The 7,500-nt window shown below is 43.0% G+C and overlaps 1 protein-coding gene across 1 annotated transcript in view; it reads left to right on the top strand.

The window, feature by feature from the left end:
- sfmbt2 (Scm like with four mbt domains 2) overlaps positions 1 to 7,500 on the top strand; it is a gene marked incomplete in the record, with an annotated part of 82,618 nt that overhangs the window by 49,090 nt on the left and 26,028 nt on the right.

The raw sequence follows: 7,500 nt of genomic DNA, 5'->3' as shown, positions 1-7,500 counted from the left end.
GGACCGTTTTAAATCTGCTGCTACACAAAAACTAAAAAAGCATCAAATGTGATATTTTGCCAAACTCTGGACACATCCAAGGCTGATTTTAAGAAAGTTGTTTCAGTCACTCAAAATGTGTTTTATGTAAAATATCTCCTCTTTTGTCTGCTTTTTTCATGAAAATGTGAGCTTCACGTAATCACACTGGCATATAAAGGGTTAAATTTTAGATAAATGTTTGATTTCTTTTATCAGAACTGAAGTTGATCACAAGATTTAGACCCAAAAAACAGAAAAAAATATTAATCTGGACCATTTTTGAAGCAGTTTTAAAAGTGGACGTTTTTGTCCTCTAGTGGCTCGAGAGTATAGTAAGTTTTAAATCTGTTGCTATGTAAAAACTATAAATTTTTATATATTTCATAACAATCAAGACTGATTTGTACTTAACACCCTGGGCAAAAAAAAGTCTTTTTTAGAAAATTGTTGTTTTTGTGTTCATTATTATTATTATTATTATTATTATTATTATTATTATTTTCATCAATTACAGCAATGACTGAGTATTCAAACCGGCATTTCAAGGGTTAAAAGCCTCAAAATGATTGAATTTTTTATGTTTGAGCAGGGCTGAAGTTGTTCAACAGATCTATGAAGAAAAAAGCAAATAAATATGAATGTATATATTTTTATAGCCACTTTTACAAGCGGATGTTTTTGTCCTCTGATGACTCTTTTGTATGAAAATGAAAGTGAAGCCTGAGGGTTAAATGAGCTTTTCCACTTAAGGAACCCTTAAGATGTTAATTTGTCTTTTTCTGAAGAAGCAACTTCAACAACAAAAACAAATCTCATGACCTTTATTTTGAGACATATTTAGCATTTCTGGGTTTCTACTGAGGATAACAAATCCTTTTTTCCAGTGAAGTCATCATCTGTGGTATGTTCTAGTTTCCACCACACCGACGTGTCACACATTCCACGGAAATCTTTTAAATAACGTGTTTAATGGGACTGGTTGAATATTAAATCAGCCTAATTTGGAACATAAGGTAAGAGGTAGGGAGCCTGTTGTGACTAAAGACGATAAAAAAACAGCAAAATGTTTAAACCAAGAGGAATCCTGCAGCAGTGTCCATGAGCAGCGGCTCTGACCGTGATTTGGTTCTGCCTCGTCTCGATGATGATCAGCGCTTCAGGGGATATCGGTTCTCACAGCAAGTTTCCGTCGTGCAGCAACTGTGACTCATTTGGCAACATTCCAGTGAAACCGACCAGCGTTTACATTCACATCACCTCTAACCGATCATAAAAGCATCTCGCGTTCCTTCAGCCGTCAGATCTGGTTTAAGAAGAAGAGCTTTTGGGAAGAAAATGACCCAAACTTTAAAAATGTCTATCTCTACTTAAACTGCTATTTCCTGCTATTGCAGCTGGTAACTTTATTTTCTCTCTAAGTGTTTTTCTCCCCAAAAGAAGCTACAACGATGTTCTGCTGAGCTGTGGTGGCCTCATGGAGGGGGCCATCGTCTAGCACACTGCTGCTAACCACTTAAACATTCTCCCTCTCCTGATAATAACTTTTTGCTTTCCTTGACGTTGGATGTGCTACTACTAGTTTACCCGTTTAATCATAGATTCACGAGGATACATGCTGCTGCTGATAGGCTGCATGGTGGCGCAGTGGTTAGCACTGTTGCCTCGCAGCACGAAGTTCGCAGGTTCAAAACTCGGCTGCGGCCTTTCTGCGTGGAGTTGCGTGTTCTCCCCGTGCATGCGTGGGGATTTCCTCCAGGTACTCCGGTTTCCCCCACAGATCACAACACGCCCTATAGGTTATAGATTGTAAGTCGCTTTGGATAAAAGTGTCTGCTAAATAAATAAACATAAACATAATAAAGTTTATCTCTCACCAAATAGAATATTTATTAAGAAATCACAATAACCATAGAAACATTGCTTGTGTGTGTGTGTGAGTGTGTGTGTGTGCGTGTGTGTGTGTGTGTGTGTATGTGTGTGTGTGTGTGTGCTCTGTCTTCTCCATCCCCAGTGAGTCGTGGAGGATGGCTGCTTATACTGAGCCAGGATTCTCTGGAGGTTTCTTCCTGTTAAAAGGGAGTTTTCCTCTCCACTGTCGCTGCATGCTTGCTTAGTATGAGGATTGCATCAAGTCACTGACACTAGTCAGTGACTTGATGCAATTTGCTGGGTTCCTTATATAGGAAACATTTTTCTGATTGGCTTAATGAACTGACCTGAATTGGAATGTTTATTATGTGAAGTGCCTTGAGACGACTCTTGTCGTGATTTGGCGCTTTATAAATAAACTTGAATTGAATTGAAATTTGGGTCTGGTTCTGGTTCAGACATAACTCGCTTGTGCAGCGAAGAGTGGATGAGGGGGATTCACCTCATGTGGAAGTAAAATATTAAAACAAGCTGAGATATTTAAGTCTTTGGTCTCTGTTCATATTCAAATGGATTTCAGATGTTTAATCATTAAACCAAATTAATCGCCTGCAGCCTTTCATGCAACTTGTATCCTGAGATTTACCTTTGTTAAACAAATAATGAGCTTTTGTGGTTTTGGTCAAAGTTAAAACATGTTCATGCAGTAAGTTGGTTACATGACAGTGTAACCCGCTCCGATACGTCAGCAAAGCATTTAAATACGTTTTTATCATTATTTGGGCATTTCTTTCTTTCTGTATTTGTCATTTCTTTAGTCTCTCAGCCTGAAAACATCACTTGTTTAGGAAGTACATTAACAAAAAATAGGTTAATATTATGAATATAAAAGCAGCGGAGTTGCTTGTATTTCGAATAGTTTACGTTCTCATCATGCAGCTTCGTTGAGCGATGCGCGTTCCAGCAGGCTAACGCTAACTTTTATCTGCACAACACCTGTAGCTACCGGCGGTCCGGCGCGGTCGGCTCACGTGCTGCAGAATAAGAAACCACAACGTTTTGCTCTCCATCTGCAAATTCTCTGTTTATTAACGTATCTTTCACCGTTGGCTGGCTCCGTGTTTTATTAGAGATGTCGCTGTGGACTGGGACTTGATGCAGACCGATGATTCGCTGTGGTGACGCCCGAAGGGAAGAAAGCGGAAGGAGAAAGTTCATTTTGAAGGCGGTTTTTCCAGCATGTTTAAAGAGCAAGTCACCCCCTACCAGAGTATTACTCCGCTCCCACTTCCTGTTTGAAAAATGCAACAAATGCTGTTTCCTAGCAGACCGAGAGGGCGGCGCCACTAACAAACACACACACACACACACATAGGCTCACACCGACATTGTGACATCATATGGTACCAGCTAACATTCTAGGGTACCTCTTAGCCAATAGCGATGGCAGATTTAAATTCTAATGCAGTGCAGAGTTTTTACCTGACAACGGCACAACACTGACAGTTTTAGGTAGAAAATTTAAATTTTAACAAAAATGCACTAAAATGCTAAACTATTGACCACACGTGTCTGCAGCACGATTAGACACACATTTATATAGTTTATCAGGAAATAAGTTCATTTGGGGGTGACTTGCTCTTTAAAGAGCCTTATGCACACATTGCTAGTGGCTTTCACCACGGAATGAAATACCACCAAAATACAGACATGTTAGCTCTGTGTGAGCCTACTAGCTAACAGCTGCATGTTAAGGTGTCTGAATACCTGCCTGCTGTAAACGAAGAATACTAATAGAGGAACTAAGCCATTTTTCCATTTGAAGATTTCAATTTCAGGACAAATTTAAGTCATTTTTGATGTTTTATAAGGATAAACCCCATCTCTTTCACCTGATTCCGATCATTTGAAATTCACGCGATCGGACCCCATTTCCGGTGTCGGTACAAGATCTGCTCGGGTGCAAAATTGGCTCGGGGTCCTTCGACTGCCGATGACGTCAAAGTACAGCAAACCCACTCGGACAAAATACACTACACATCTATACTGTTGGAAAGAATTTAGCCGTTTCGTTATTAAAATAATGTTTCTTAAGACGTAAGTTTGTGTTTATAACGGTATTTGTAAAATAAAACACTATTTTGTATTCATAATGTTGAACTCCTCTTTGAGCACATCCCTTGAAGGATCATAGGTATTAGTAACACCTGTGAAATTGTATTTGCAGGAAAGAAGTGTGTCCCGTTTATTGAAGTATTTTGTGTTTAGTTTTTCCACAAGCAATGTGTAGTTCAGGTACGCTCATAGCTGCTAGCCAAAACTCTGGAGTTAAACGTTTTCTGGCTTTACTAAAATACCTGTCTGTACTTATTTGATTGATGGTAGTTTTACTTTCTATTAGACTCCAAATGTAATCATTTGGCACGTTTCTAATTCATAATTTGTAACAATGTAATCAGTGATATTAGCATTAGCATTCCTATGGGTTTTTCCATGTATATTAGCATTGCGCTAACCACTCGCTGCCAAATTGCAGCCTTTGCGATTAGAAAATCTCCTTTTGTCACATCGCAATTTAATTGCACATGCAGTTAATCGTTCAGCCCTAATATACATGCAGCTCTATGCTAAAAGTGCATTTTCAAAGAGGTAATGATGGATTTCTTTGTAAAAGTTGTCCATCTTTCCAATAGAAAGATTTGCCTGGACCAACGTAACGTGATAACAACGTCATGTGATTACGTAATTCCGTAAGGTTCATGTTCAGCCAATCAACTACTTAGACGTCATCGGCAGTCGACGGACCCCGAGCCGATCTTCCACCCGAGCAGATCTTGTACCGACACCGGTCATGTGATTGGCTCAGAGCATCCTTAGACTCACCAAGTTTTATGGCTGCTTTTGTGATTGCTAATGTCACGTATCTGAAGCAGTCTCCTTGAATTCAGTTAAATCAAAAATGTGATCAGCCGTAGATGAACATCCAATAAGTAATTTCTAGAGGTTTCGTTAAAATCTGCGTTGTGGTTTTGGAGTTATTCAGCCGATATGCTACGAGCTGCACAGACTTGGAGACCCGTGAAAACACCAAACACAGTAAGGCAATTTGAAGTCAGGGCTCGACCGTTATTACCCAGACTGTAGGGAGCAGACAGAGGGACGAGGCGAGGGTCAGAGCCGGGGAGATCCGAGACGAAAGCAGGAGGGGTAATCCGGAGGCAGAGTCCGTGAAGCAGATCCGAGGTTAGGGGTCCAGAAGATCAGAAGCTATGAGATAATCCAGTCAGGGAGCAGGCACTGGGTAGGTCGAGGTTCAGAAGCGAGGTCAGGATCTTTGTTCAGGCAGGGTTTAGAGTGCTGGAGAATCTACTGGCAGAAGCGTTCAATAATCTGGCAGGGAACTAGTGGCTGGCTGGTGAATATATAGCTGTGGAACCAGCTGAGCAGGATAAGGTGATTGCGTGGAGCAGGTGGAGGAGATTAGGGTGCTGATGGCTTGGCTGAGGGAGTGGAGTTGGAGTGCTGTGAGCTAGGGCTGAACGATCTACCATTTCTGGACCGAAACTGCGATTTCAGACCGCGCGATCACGTGAACGTCAAAGCTGCGGTGTTAGCGGTTTTTACATCCGGGGTTTTCTCCCCTGTGTTATGGCGGCGGCAAAAGCCAGCCGCGGGGGAGGGGTGTACCGTCCAGAGCCGAGCCCAACTCCACAGCTGACAGAGCTGCATGTTCAGGTTATTTCCCTCTTTTATGTCTCCACACAGCGCTGCTAGAGCGATGATGATGGCGAGCCTGGACACAGAGAGAGAGAACGTAGTTGAGTAAGGGAGAGGGAGACTCCTCCCACATCAGAGGCAGGTTCAGGCTGATTACTAAAGCTTGGTTCTGCTTCATCAGCGCGAGTGCGGAGTCGCGCACTTTAGTTGACTTGAAAGCTGAACTTCTTTTTAGAAATGGTTTGAACGTTTCTGACGGCGCACGTTAGTTCAAACTAGCTGCTGCTGTTTGGATCGCTGGCCGTAATACACATAACACACAAGCTTGCAATATAAGAAGAACAACACCTGTCCCCCCTCCAGCTCGGCTGTGTGACCCTCACCATGTAAACCTCATGTCCATGCTGTCTCTGGAGGAGCAGATAGGAGACGAGAACTTCAAATGAACCAAAGCTTCCTCCCAGCTTCTCTTTAAGCTGAATTTAACATCAGTTTATCATCATGACACAAAAGAATAAAGTGGAACAAGATCTTCTATCTTCTATTTCTCTCTCCTTTTAACTTCTCCGTGTCCCTAAATAAACGAGGCAGATGATCACGCTGCAGGCGCCGTCACTCACCCCGCCCCCTCCCCAAGACCGGATCTCCCGACATCACAGCACTCGGTCTGACTGAGCGCTTCCAGGAGAGATTATAATTAAATTATGAAAATAATAACGCGTGTTTGGAGCATCGTTTGGAGGAGCGTCCTCCGATCCTCTCCGTGTGAGCACACAATATCTCTCTCTCTCTCTCTCTCTCTCTCTCTCTCTCTCTCTCTCTTTCTCTCTCTCTCTCTCTCTCTCTCTCTCTCTCTATCTCTCTCTCTCTCTCTCTCTCTCTCTCTCTCTCTCTCTCTCTCTCTCTCTCTCTCTCTCTCTCTCTCTCTCTCTATCTATCTCTCTCTCTCTATCTCTCTCTCTCTCTCTCTCTCTCTATCTCTCTCTCTCTCTCTCTCTCTCTCTCTCTCTCTCTCTCTCTCTCTCTCTCTCTCTCTCTCTCTCTCTCTCTCTCTCTCTCTCTCTCTCTCTCTCTCTCTCTCTCTCTATCTATCTCTCTCTCTCTCTCTCTCTCTCTCTCTCTCTATCTATTCTCTCTCTCTCTCTATCTCTCTCTCTCTCTGTCTATCTCTCTCTCTCTCTCTCTCTCTGTCTATCTCTCTCTCTCTCTCTCTCTCTCTCTCTCTCTCTCTCTCTCTCTCTCTCTCTCTATCTCTCTCTCTCTCTCTCTCTCTCTCTCTCTCTCTCTCTCTCTCTCTATCTCTATCTATATCTCTCTCTCTCTCTATCTCTATCTCTCTCTCTCTCTGTCTATCTCTCTCTCTCTCTCTCTCTCTCTCTCTCTATCTCTCTCTCTCTCTCTCTCTCTCTCTCTCTCTCATTGAGCAAGCGGAGCGCACCGCGCGACAACCGCTCAAGTAAAATAATTCACAGACCAAGTCCAACAGAACCGGTCGGGCTGATTCGGTTCGGCTTCGGTCTCAGGATACAACTCCAGCGATCAGCCCTGCAGAACCACATACAGGCAGACCAAAGTTTCCTACCCAGTAAATGTGGAACACCGCTCTGACAGATCCGGATGCTGCGCTGGTGCCGCCGTTAAAATAACAAAACCACATTCCACTTTAACTGATTATGGTTATCTTCTATGATGCAGAATCGTTTATGCCCACATCTCATGCATTATCTGATTTTTTTTTGCGCGCGGGGTTTGGGGGGCCACAAAGAGAGGGCCCGCGGGCCGCCGTTTGAGGACCACTGAGCTAAGGTGTCAGAATGCGTGCGTCTCTCACGGAGTGGACGTTTTAGTGAGGAAAAACTATCAGACGGCTTCGAATACGTGCAGCCAGCCTTA

The sequence above is a fragment of the Nothobranchius furzeri genome, chromosome 1 (genome assembly GCF_043380555.1).
Source record: "Nothobranchius furzeri strain GRZ-AD chromosome 1, NfurGRZ-RIMD1, whole genome shotgun sequence".
NCBI lineage: Eukaryota > Metazoa > Chordata > Actinopteri > Cyprinodontiformes > Nothobranchiidae > Nothobranchius > Nothobranchius furzeri.
This window is presented reverse-complemented; position numbering and strand designations above follow the sequence as displayed.